The following is a 12,115-nucleotide window of genomic DNA, read 5'->3' on the forward strand; positions in this document are numbered from 1 at the left end:
ATGCTGCTAAGCACCCTTCAGTTCCCAGGACAGCCCCACAACAAAGAATTATCCCAAATGTCAATAGTGCTGAGGTTGAGAAACCCTGTGGGCCAAAGCAGTAATATCTGTGATATTGCAGGCTTGAAGTGTGATTATAGTTATTCTAATTACATTAAAATCATTTCATAAGGATTACATTTTATTATTTATTTTTATTTATTAATTTTTTGAGACAGAGTCTTGCTCTGTTGCCCAGGCTGGAGTACAGTGGCACAACCTTGGCTCACTGCAACCTCCACCTCCTGGGTTCAAGGGATCCTCCCACCTCAGCCTCCCGAGTAGCTGGGATTACAGGCGTGCGCCACCATGCCTGTCTAATTTGTGTGTGTGTGTTTTTAGTGGAGATGGGTTTTCACCATATTGGCCTGGCTGGTCTTGAACTCCTGACCTCAAGTGATCCCCCTGCTTCGGCCTCTCAAAGTGCTGGGATTATAGGCTTGAGCCACCAGACCCAGCCAACTATTACATTTTTAAATATTCTTCCATGTGCTACTCTATAATCATCTCTTGTATCACAATGCAGACATGGCATTTAAGTTAAAGTTGATTCAAGATATTAGTATGCCAATGTTCATAGCAGCATTATTCATAATGGCCAAAATGGGGAAACAACCCAAATGTCCGTTGATGGATGAAGGGATAAATAAAATTGGTAAGTACAAATAATGGAATACTATTCAGCTTTCAAAAGGGATGAAATTGGCCAGTGCAGTGGCTCATGCTTGTAGTCCCAGCATTTTGGGAGGCGGAGGCAAGAGGATTGCTTGAGCCCAAGAGTTCAAGACCAGCCTGGGCAATACAGTGAGATCTTGTCTTTACAAAAAAGTAAAAAAAAAAAAAAAAAAAATTAGCTGGGCGTGCTGGCATGCTCCTGTAGTCCCATCTACTTGGGAGGCTGAGGTAGGAGGATTGCTTGAACCCAGGAGGTTGAGGTTGCAGTGAACTGTGATTGTGCCACTGCACTCCAGCCAGGGTGACAGAGTGAGACCCTGTCTCAAGAAAAAAAAAAAAAAAAAAAAGAAATTCTGACACATGCTGCAATATGGATGATACTTGAAGACATTATGTAAAATGAAATTAGCCAATCACAAAAGGACAAATATTGTATGATTCCACTTACATGAGGTGCCTAGAAGAGTCAAATTCAGGCCGGGTGTGGTGGCTCATGCCTGTAATCCCAACTATTCGGGAGGCTGAGGCAGGAGAATCACTTGCACCCAGGAGTGGGAGGCTGCAGTGAGTTGAGATTGGGCCAACACACTCCAGCCTGGGCGACAGAGCGAGACTCCATCTCAAAAAAAAAAGAAAAAAAAAGGTCTCCTTTCCTCTTTACCTTATCTCTTTATTAAGCTGTCAGCTTGCTATGGTATCACATCCAGCTGTTAAGCCTCCACCAACTGCTGGCTGATTGTTCTTTTGTGTTTGACAATCCCCTGGAGGCATGAATTGCTCCTGTCTTGTATGTTAAATTTGAGCCCCTTTGCAAGGGTAATCTTTCAGGTCAGTCTCTGAGGCTTATGCTAACACCAGGAGGGCTCTTCTTAGCTGATGCTTTCCCTGGTTCTCTCCAGGACACTTCTAGCTGGTCTACAGTTCAGTTTGTTGCTTGAATGGAGTTCCCAGGCTCCTCTTAACTGCTTACCAACAAAATCTTCATTGTTTTTGAGAACACCCTTACACTTGAACTTTCCCACATTGTGTTCCACATAAAGTGTTCTCTTGGGAAGAACTTCAGAGGTCTCTGTATCTATGGCCTGCCTCTCCCCTCGGGCAAAACCTCTGCACCACTGCTCTGGAGCTTGGGGAACTCAGGCAGAGACAGTGGCCCCCTTATCTCAGGATGACAATCCTGCTTTATGAGCAGAGTGCTGGACAGAGCGGTGGCTTTTGCTCTTCTGGGCTTGCCTTTCCTGTAAAGAATCTCTGCCCCATGAGCAAGCTGAGGCCAGGGTAACACAGGCTCCAGTATGCTTAGCCTGCCATGGCAGAGGTGGAGTTTCTGCCATATGAGTGGGGGCAGGTTTAGGAAGTGAGCCCCAGATTTATCAGCCAGTCTTGTCCAAAGTAGAGCTTTTGCAGCATGAAACTGGAGGGCATGAGAAATGCTGGCAGCCTGCCCCTCCCAGGGATATATAGTAGTCCTCAACTGAGAGCTGGGGGAAGAGGTAGCCTGTGTTCTTGGCTTCACCTACTTAAAGTAACTTTTCCATGATGCTGAGCTAGGAGGAGGAGGGAGGAAGTCCTTTGTGGTTCAAATGTTATTGACTCTCACTGTTCTTACTGAGACTTTGCACATTTTCTTGAATAAAAATGTGTTAATTTGCCATGTCCCCTTAAAACAATTTCCAAAGGCTTTAAATGGTTGTGGCTTTGATCTTAAGCAATTTCCAGTGGTTATGGTCATTTCACTGGGGAGACGGTTCATGGAGCTCCTCGTGCTGCCATTCAGAAGTCATGGAAATCAAAATGTGTCTGAGACAGATCTCAATCCATGTAGAGGTTTACTTTGCCAAGGTTGAGGACACTTCTGGGAAAAAGAAACACAAGTTACCATAGGATCTGTGGCCTGTGCTTTTTCCAAAAAGGGTTTTTTGAGGACTTTATAGAGGAAAGGAAAAAAGGAAGGGTAAACAATGATACAGGAGATTACTTTATCCTGAGGCTTTGATTAGCACTCGCTGAATCTACATTTTACATGTGAAAGGGGTGGGTAGAGGAACAGTCAATTATGTTAGTTTTCTTGCTTGGTAAATCTACATTTTACATAAAATAAAGTAAACACAGAGGAAGAAATCTAACATGCATTTGTCTGGGGTGGGCAGAGGGATGATTTCTAGTCTGGTCTTGGTTCCATATCTGTGAAGATAAGATGTTAATCTACATAGTTGGCTGGGCACGGTGACTCACGCCTGTAATCCCAGCACTTTGGGAGGCTGAGGCAGGTGGATCTCTTGAGGTCAGGAGTTCGAGACCAGCCTGGGCAACATGGTGAAACCCCCGTGTCTACTAAAAATACAAAAAAATTAGCCAGGTGTGGTGGCAGGCACCTGGAGTCCCAGTTACTCAAGAGGCTGAGGCAGGAGAATTGCTTGAACCTGGAAGGTGGAGGTTGTAGTGAGCCGAGATCGTGCCACTGCACTCCAAGCTGGATGACAAGACTCTGTCTCACAAGAAAAAGAAAAAAGAAAAAAAAAAGTCTACATTGCCAGGGTGAGATTCAACAGAACTGTGTTTTAGGGTTAGTTTATCGGGAGGGTATGTATTCTGAAAGATTTAGGAACCACAAGAAATTTCCTTATAAGCAATTGTGAGGGAGACCACCTGGGGAGATAGATGGCCTTCCGTTATCACATACTTATTCCTAAGTATGTACCCAGAGAGAAACATGGACAATAACATTCATAATAGCACCATATGTAATAGCTTAAGGTTGTAAACAGTCCAAATGCCACGATCTGTTTAGGAGAAAAAGGAAGGCAGTTTTTGTGTGACTCAGTTTCCAAGCTTAACTTTTCCCTTTGACATAGTGAGTTTGGGGTCCCAAGGCTTTATTTTCTTTTCACAGTTATATGCCCTATCATGATGATTTATTATAAAGCCAAATTTTAGTCAAGTTAATCTGGAGGCAATGTTCAGAGAAAATTAGAAATAGGAGAGGTTGGAGCCAGGTAGAAGAGGTTATTGCATTAGTTTCAATATAAATTGTTAAGGGCCTGAACTAGACAGTGAAAGTAAAAAGAAAAGAAGAATAACAGTGATGTGAGCATAGATTCTTCAGGACTTCCCCACAGATTAAATATGGGGTGCAAGAAAGAGAGAAGGGTCAGAGATGATCCCAAGGTGATTCTAATACGGGACAGAAAGGCAAATTTGCTTTAGATCTGTTGAGATTTTGGTGACACATATATTCAAGGGAAAGGGAAAATAGGACATCATTACTAGAAAGGGAGGATTGTTGAGCAGGGGAGAGGCTGAGTTTTGTAGACAAGGGGATTTGGAGTCATGGCTTCTAGGTAACACGTTGCAAAAGCTGTCCACAGTACAAGGTAATGGAAGTCCTAGGCATAGACAAGTTTCAGAGACAGGGAAAAGCAGACCAGGTTAACCTGAACTTAGGAGAATGAAACTTGGCAGGAGGAGAAAGACAGTGAAGGAGATTGAGAAATTACCACCATAAAGGGAGGAAGGATTGATAGCTAACATTTATCAAACCCTTACTAAGAGACAAGCAGGATTCTAAGAGTTTTAGATTTTTAAAAATATTTAATCCTCCCAATAACTCCACAGGGTGAACATGATTATGCCTGTTTTACAGATTAAGAAACTGAGGTCAGAGAGGTAAAATAATTAAAACCTCGGCAATCATGAGCATGCATAATTCTCATTCTTAAGTATGTACCCAAAGAAACACATGGACAATAACATTCACGGTGGCACCATTTGTAATGGCTTAAGATTGAAAGCAATCCAAATGTCCATCAACACTAGAATGGATAAACAGATTGTGGAACATTCATATTCAATGGAATACTATGCAGCATTGGGAATGAACAAATCATGATAAGCACACCACCAGCATAAGGTGAATAAAAGAAGCCAGTCATCCAAGAAATGTGTGCTATGATTCTATTTATATAAAGTTCAAAAAGAGGTAACACATGGCTATGGTGCGAAAAAGTCACCTGACTTTTGTGAGGTAGTAGAGACTGGGAAAGGGCCTGAGAGGGGGTTCTTGGGTGCCAGTGATGCCCTGTTCCCGAGCTGGGTGGTAGTTACACAGGCATGTTCACTTATGAAAATTCATCAAGCTGCTCACTTATGATTCATGTACTTTTCTGTGTGTAGGTAACAAACAAAAAGTACTAAAAACCAAGAAAGCAAAATAGAACTAGGTCATCTGATTTGAGGACCCACCCCCTTAACTACAGAGTGATTCAGAGAACAAGGGTCTTTTCTCCTCTTCCACAAAGAAAAATGTGGAAGGGGACCTTATAAAATTATAAATTTAAAAGGAATTAAAGAGATAGATCAACCAAATGGAATGTATGGGTCTTATTAGCAGCCAAATGAAAACAAACCATAGCTGGGTATGGTGACTCATGCCTGTAATTCTAGCACTTTGGAAGGCTGGGGCAAGTGGATCACTTGAGCCCAGGAGTTTGAGACCAGCCTGGGCAATATAGTGAGACCCCCATCTCTACAAAAATACAAAAAATTAGCTGGACGTGGTGGCATGCACCTGTAGTCCCAGCTACTTGGGAGGCTAAGGTGGGAGGATCACCTGAGCCCAGGAGGTAGAGGCTGCAATAGGCCATGATCGCACCACTGCACTCCAGCCTGGGTGACAGAGCAAGATTCTGTCTCAAAAAGAAAAAAAACAAAACAAAACAAAAATTAAACTGTAAAAGACAATACAAATTGTCTTTTATAACAAAACAATTGGTGAATGAATATTAACTATATTATGATTATGTTTTATAAAAAGTCCTTCTATTTCAGAGATACATATTGACATACTGATGGATGAAAGAATATCTGGCATTTGCTCCAAAAGAATGAGGATATGAGTGTTGAGATGAAAGATTGGCCATGGGTTGATCATTGCTGAAGGTGGATGATATCTACCTGGACTTCACTGTACTTTGTCTATTTGTTTGAGTATTTTGTGAAATAAGGTTTTTGCAAAAGAGAAGAAAACTAACGTTCAGTGTGTTAGCAAAGGAACTGATTCTCATGGCTCCATATTTTTAAATTTGGATTTCCCTTGAGAGAGAAAGAGAGCAAGCACATGGGTCACAGGACTCAAGGAGAAAGGGGACATGTGGGTGGAGTGTGAGCTTGGGATGCCTGCTCCCGTGGTTTTCTCTCTGCCCCTACTGCTCCACTGGAACAGTTTGGACAAAGGCCACTGTGACCCCCACTCACTGCTGCATCCAGCAGTTGGCTTTCAGTTCTTCTTTGCTTGACATCTTTGTAGCTTTGGACTCTGGTGGCCAGGCCCCCTGCTTGGGAAGCACCTCTGGTTTTCCTTTGTCCATTTCATAGTCTGCTCCATGAACTCTTCTTCCTGTGCCTGACTCTTCAGTCCAGGGCCTGTCCTCAGCCTGCTGCTCTTCTTCCCCATACCCTCTTCCCCAGTGGTTCTGTCCTCTCCAGCGCTTGAGTTGCTGCCAGGTCTGTCTTTCTAAACTGCAGTTCTCATCAATTGATTCCCTTAAGAAGATCCAGGAATAGCTACCCACTGCTCAAATGATAACATTCAAACTCTTCCTGGAGGTACAGGTTCAGCATCTTTTTGCGCCTCCACTTCCTTTCCACCTGCCCTCTCCAGCCTTCCCTCCTCCTCCTCCTCCTCCCCTTCATACCCTCTGAGTCAGCCAGTGACATTATCAACATTTCTGGAATGCACCAGGCTATTCCTTGCTCCCATACCTTTGACTCCATCTGGACTACTCACCCACACACTTCCCTACCTGGAAAACCCTACTCATCCTTTGAGACTCTGCTGCAAGGTCACTCCATTCATAAAGGCTTTCCTCATCTTCCTGTGAAGTTCATTCATCCATTCATTCATTCATTCATTTGTAATAGATGTAGATGTAAAGCCCTATGATAAGGCTGAGTGCTGAGAGCAAGAACTCACATCATACACACTTTACCTCACAGTTCCTATCTCAGGTTGCTTACATGATAGCTGCTCCCAAGCCCTACCCCTTGAGGCCAAGGAGGGTGACTTATTCCTCTTTCTACCCAAGTGATAGTAGGCACTAAAACATGCTTGTTCAATTAAATTGAAGGAGAAGAATTACCAAGAAAAGGCCTCTGGGTTTGGCCATTCAAACACTTTTGATAAACTTTGGGTGCCTATGTACTAAAGTTTAGGGGTGGGGGTGAAAGGAATGAGGCTTTTTCTCCTAAGGGTTAAGGAGAAGCTAGGAATTGGTACCGCTGTAGGTCACTTGCTTGAGAAATGTTATCAGTGATATGAGGCAGGAAACAGGATGATGGTAAGATTGAGTGATGGCAGAGTTCAGCATATTTTAAAAGACAGACAGGGGAGGCCGGGCGCGGTGGCTCAAGCCTGTAATCCCAGCACTTTGGGAGGCCGAGGCGGGTGGATCACGAGGTCAGGAGATCGAGACTATCCTGGCTAACATGGTGAAACCCCGTCTCTACTAAAAATACAAAAAACTAGCCGGGCGTGGTGGCGGGCGCCTGTAGTCTCAGCTACTTGGGAGGCTGAGGCGGGAGAATGGCGTGAACTCGGGAGGCGGAGCTTGCAGTGAGCCGAGATCCGACCACTGCACTCCAGCCTGGGAGACACAGCGAGACTCCGTCTCAAAAAAAAAAAAAAAAAAAAAAAAAAAAAAAAAAGACAGGGAAGAGCTAGTCGAAGCAGACTTAAGACGCTGGTAAGAGGCAATGTTGCAGAAGAAAATGACAAAGAAAGCTAAGTTCTTTTCTTTGTGGGGGAGGGGTGGGGACAGGTGAACCTTACACAGGCCTGGGGACAGCTCTTCCTCTAAGATGGAAGGGAAGGCTAGAAAGTGGAGGAGTAATAGCAGCCGCTTCAGGTGCCTGCCTTATGCCAGACTCTTTGATTTCTATTACACTTAATCCTCAGACAGTCTTCATTTTCAGATAAGGAGAATGGCTCAAAGTGTTTCAGTGGTTTTCTACCTGGCGACACATTAGAATTCCCTGAGGAATTTGTTAAAACAGTGCACCTGGGTCTCACTCCCAACTTTCCTGATTTAATTTGATCTGGGAAAGAACACTGGCATCAGGATTAAGTTCTTCAGGCGACATTTTTTTTTTTTTGCAGACGGAGTTTCACTCTTGTCCCGCAGGCTGGATGCAGTGGCACGATCTCTGCTCACTGCAACCTCCGCCTCCTGGGTTCAAGCACTTCTCCTGTCTCAGCCTCTGGAGTAGCTGGGATTACAGGTGTGCACCACCCCCCCAGCTAATTTTTGTGTATTTGTAGTACAGACTGGGTTTCCCCATGTTGGTCAGGCTGGTCTCGAACTCCTGACCTCAGGTGATCTACCCGCCTCGGCCTCCCAAAGTGCTGGGATTACAGGCGTCAGCCACCATGCCCGGCCCAGGTGACTCTTATGTACACAGTGGAGAACCAATGTAAGAAATCTGTCAGAAGTGACCCGCTTGCTGGGATGGATCTTCATTCAGGTCCGCCAATCCCAAAGCCCTTTCTCTTTCTCCTAGCACTGTGATCCTGAGTGTGGGTCCCAGAGCAGCAGCATCAGAAACACCTGGGAGCTTTTCTAACAAAAACAGTAGGTCTTATCTACTAAGTAAAAAAGTCTGGGGTGGGGCCCAGCAATGCGGTTTAATAAGACCCCCGGGCGGTTCAAGTTTGAGACCCACCACTCTGAAGTGTTGCTACTCAGTGTGATCCACAGCTGTGTAGCATCAATATCATGATGTCAGAAATGCAGAACCTCAGGTCCCCTAAGACCTGCTGAATCAAAATTTGTGTTTAGCAAGATCCTGAGATGCTTCGCATGGTTAGAGTTTGAGAAGTAGACCCTTAGGCCACTAGTTTCCAAACCTGGCCAATGATCAGAATTAACACACTTTTTAAAAAGAAAACTACAGATTCCCTGTAATCCCAGCACTTTGGGAGGCCGAGGAGGGCGGATCACTTGAGGTCAGGAGTTGGAGACCAGCCTGGCCAACATGATGAAATTCTGTCTCTACTAAAAATACAAAAAAATTACCAGGCATCATGGTGGGCACCTGTAATCCCAGCTACTTGGGAGGCTGAGGCAGGAGAATCACTTGAATCTGGGAGGCAGAAGTTGCAGTGAGCCAAGATTGTACCACTGCACTCCAGCCTGGGCAACAGAGCCAGATTGTCTCAAAAAACTACAGATTCCCCAGATATTCCACACAAGTTTCTAACTAATCAGGTCTGAGTTCACACCTAGGTCCCTTTTTGAAAGCTCCCCATAAATCTGATGACAGATTAGGGACTGCTCCGCTCCACAATGCTGCTCTCTGTAGAAGTGGAAATTTTCTGAGTATATTCTTTGTCCCAGGCCCCTCAAAAAGTGCTTTCCTCACAACTAGAGTTGCTAAATTTAGCAAATGAAAATACAGAATGCCTAGTCAAATTTGAATTTCAGATAAAGAGCAAATACTTTGTTAGTATAAGTATGTCTCAAATATTGTGTGGGCTATACTTATTAAAATTATTTTAAGTAGTGAAAACTGGTTTAGCAAACTTACTAGTTAAAAATTAAATTTTTAGCCGGCCGCGGTGGCTCACGCCCGTGATCCCAGCACTTTGGGAGGCTGAGGCGGGCGGATCACAAGGTCAGGAGATCGAGACCACGGTGAAACCCCGTCTCTACTAAAAATACAAAAAAAATTAGCCGGGTGCGGTGGCGGGCGCCTGTAGTCCCAGCTACTCAGGAGGCTGAGGCAGGAGAATGGCATGATCCTGGGAGGCAGAGCTTGCAGTGAGCTGAGATCGCGCCACTGCACTCCAGCCTGGGGAACAGAGCGAGACTCTGTCTCAAAAAAAATAAAATAAAATAAAATAAAATAAAAAATAAAAAAATTAATTTTTATTAAAACAATGAATTTAAATTTAGGAAAAATTTCTAAAATTATATATTGTTTATCTGAATTTCAAATTTAGCTGGGCATTTTGTATTTTACTTGGCAGCCCTACTCACAAAATTACTGAAGTTTCAAGGAGAAGTTTGGCATAACCATATTGAGGGCAAGAAGAGGCAGATCTTGTCGGACATCAATAAGAACTAGATGAATGGATGAATACCAAAGATCGTGTAGAGCTGCCTCAGTCAGCTTAGGCTAAGTTATCCTGCAGTAACAAATGACCTTCTCAACTCAGTGGTTAAATAAACCCCAAACTTAACTTTCCCTTCCCTTCCCTCGCCTTCCCTCCCCTCCTCTCCCCTGCCCTTTTCTTCTCTCCTCTTCCCCCTCCCCTCCCCTTCCCCCCTCCCCTCCCCTTCCCCTCCCCTCCCCATCCCCTCCCCCTCCCCTCCCCTCCCCCCTGCCTCCTCTCCCCCTTACCTCCCCCTCCCCCTCCCCCTTCCCCTCCTTTCCTATTTTGAGACTGAGTCTTGCTCCGTCACCCAGGCTGGAGAGCAGTGGTGCAATCTCAGCTCATTGCAACCTCTGCCTCCCAGGTTCAAGTGATTCTTGTGCCTCAGACTCCCAAGTAGCTGGGACTACAGGCCCCCACCACCATGCCTGGCTAATTTTTGTATTTTTAGTAGAGACAGGGTTTCACCATGTTGGCCAGGCTGGTCTTGAAATCCTGACCTCAAATGATCCACCTGCCTCGGTCTCCCAAAGTTCTGGGATTACAGGCATGAGCCATTGCACCTGGCCCAAACATTTGTTTCTTATTTGCATTACATATCCATAGAGGTCAGCTATCTCCTCATTCTGTGACCAAGGCTCATAGGAGGTTTCTAACTAAGACATTTTTGTTCTCCTGAAAAAGGAAAAAAATAAAAGTATGACATGACTCTTAAAGCTTGGGTGACCAACTATCCCTGTTTGCCCAGGAATGGGAGTTTCCTGGATACAACACTTTAGTGTTAAAACCAGAATAGTCTTCATCTTCGGGAAACTGAAGTTGGTCACCCTACAATAAAGCTTCTACCCGAAAGTGGTGCACACCACTTCCATTGGCCGAAAAAGTCATATGACCAAGTTTGTCATCAGGGAGTGAGCATTATAATCGTCCAGTATTCAGGCACCCTGTAGGATAAACATACCCAATAGCAATAACTTAAGCACAGCCTTAGAATGACCCTGTATGGCAGACGCTCGTGAGTGTGTGCTCTGAGTTAGAGAATCTGGGAATGGCCAACCCAGAGATTCCTTCCTGTCTATGAGGAACATGTGAGCTCCTCCCCACTCCCTCCCTGTCTGGTAGAATGTGGGCCGTATAGGGTATGGAGGCCATTTGTTTTAGGTTAAATGCAGGTTACCAGGCGAAGGTTGTTAAGGGGAGGGTGTTAAGTGAAAATGCTCTATAAACTGCATGCTCTTTGCAAGTGGTTGCGTTTTTCCTGTCCAGTCTGTCGCTGCTGGAGACTCTCCCCTGTATGTAACCCTAATAAAACCCTATGTCTTTTTTTTTTTTTTTTTGAGATGGCGTTTTCTCTTGTTGCCCAGGCTGGAATGCATTGGCACAATCTTGGCTCACTGCAACCTCCACATCCTGGGTTCAAGTGGTTCTCCTGCCTTAGCCTCCCAAGTAGCTGGGATTATAGGTGCTCAACACCATGCCCAGGTAATTTTTTATATTTTTAGTAGAGATGGGGTTTCACCATGATGGCCAGGCTGGTCTCGAACTCCTGACCTCAGGTGATCCACTCACCTTGGCCTCCCGAAGTGCTGGGATTACAGGTGTGAGTCACCGTGCCCGGCCAAAACCCCATGTCTTATTTGCTACCTTTGGGTCTCTTCTTTGGCCTTTTGAACCTGGTGCCTTCCCTACTGGGGTTAATTAGGGTTCAGCAAAACAGACCCATGGAGAGGAGCAATGAGTATTTAATAATGCAGTCTACCACAGAGAGCAAGTGGAGGCACACTCCAGGAAGGCACATGCCCTCAGCAGGAGGAAAATAGAAAAGGAAGGCCCTTCCAGATGGCAGAGCCAAGGTCCATGAAGGAGAATGGCCTGAGAATCCCCCTTCTTCCAGGGGCAGGACTAAGACCTAATCTAGAAATATTCCCTCTCCCCAGCATAGGGGGCCCCTTATGATGTCAGCCCAGTAGAATTTCAAGATGTCCATAGATCAATGATTACCAATATCTCCTGTCCACATGCTATTCTAGAAGTTTGCCCACTCCCTCATGCCTTGAACCTGTAAAAACTGTGTAACCTTGACCAATATCATGTTTCTCATTCTTTCCTTTCTAAATAATGTTAGAAATGCAGAACCTCAGGCCTTCCCCCAGGTCTGCTGAGTGTTTATTGAGATTACCCCATCCCTGTTCTTCTTTGTCCTGTGGGGGTGTGTGGAGGGCTGATAACTAGACTTCTTAGTTCTGGATCTCC

This window comes from Macaca thibetana, chromosome 7 (assembly GCF_024542745.1).
Source record: "Macaca thibetana thibetana isolate TM-01 chromosome 7, ASM2454274v1, whole genome shotgun sequence".
NCBI lineage: Eukaryota > Metazoa > Chordata > Mammalia > Primates > Cercopithecidae > Macaca > Macaca thibetana.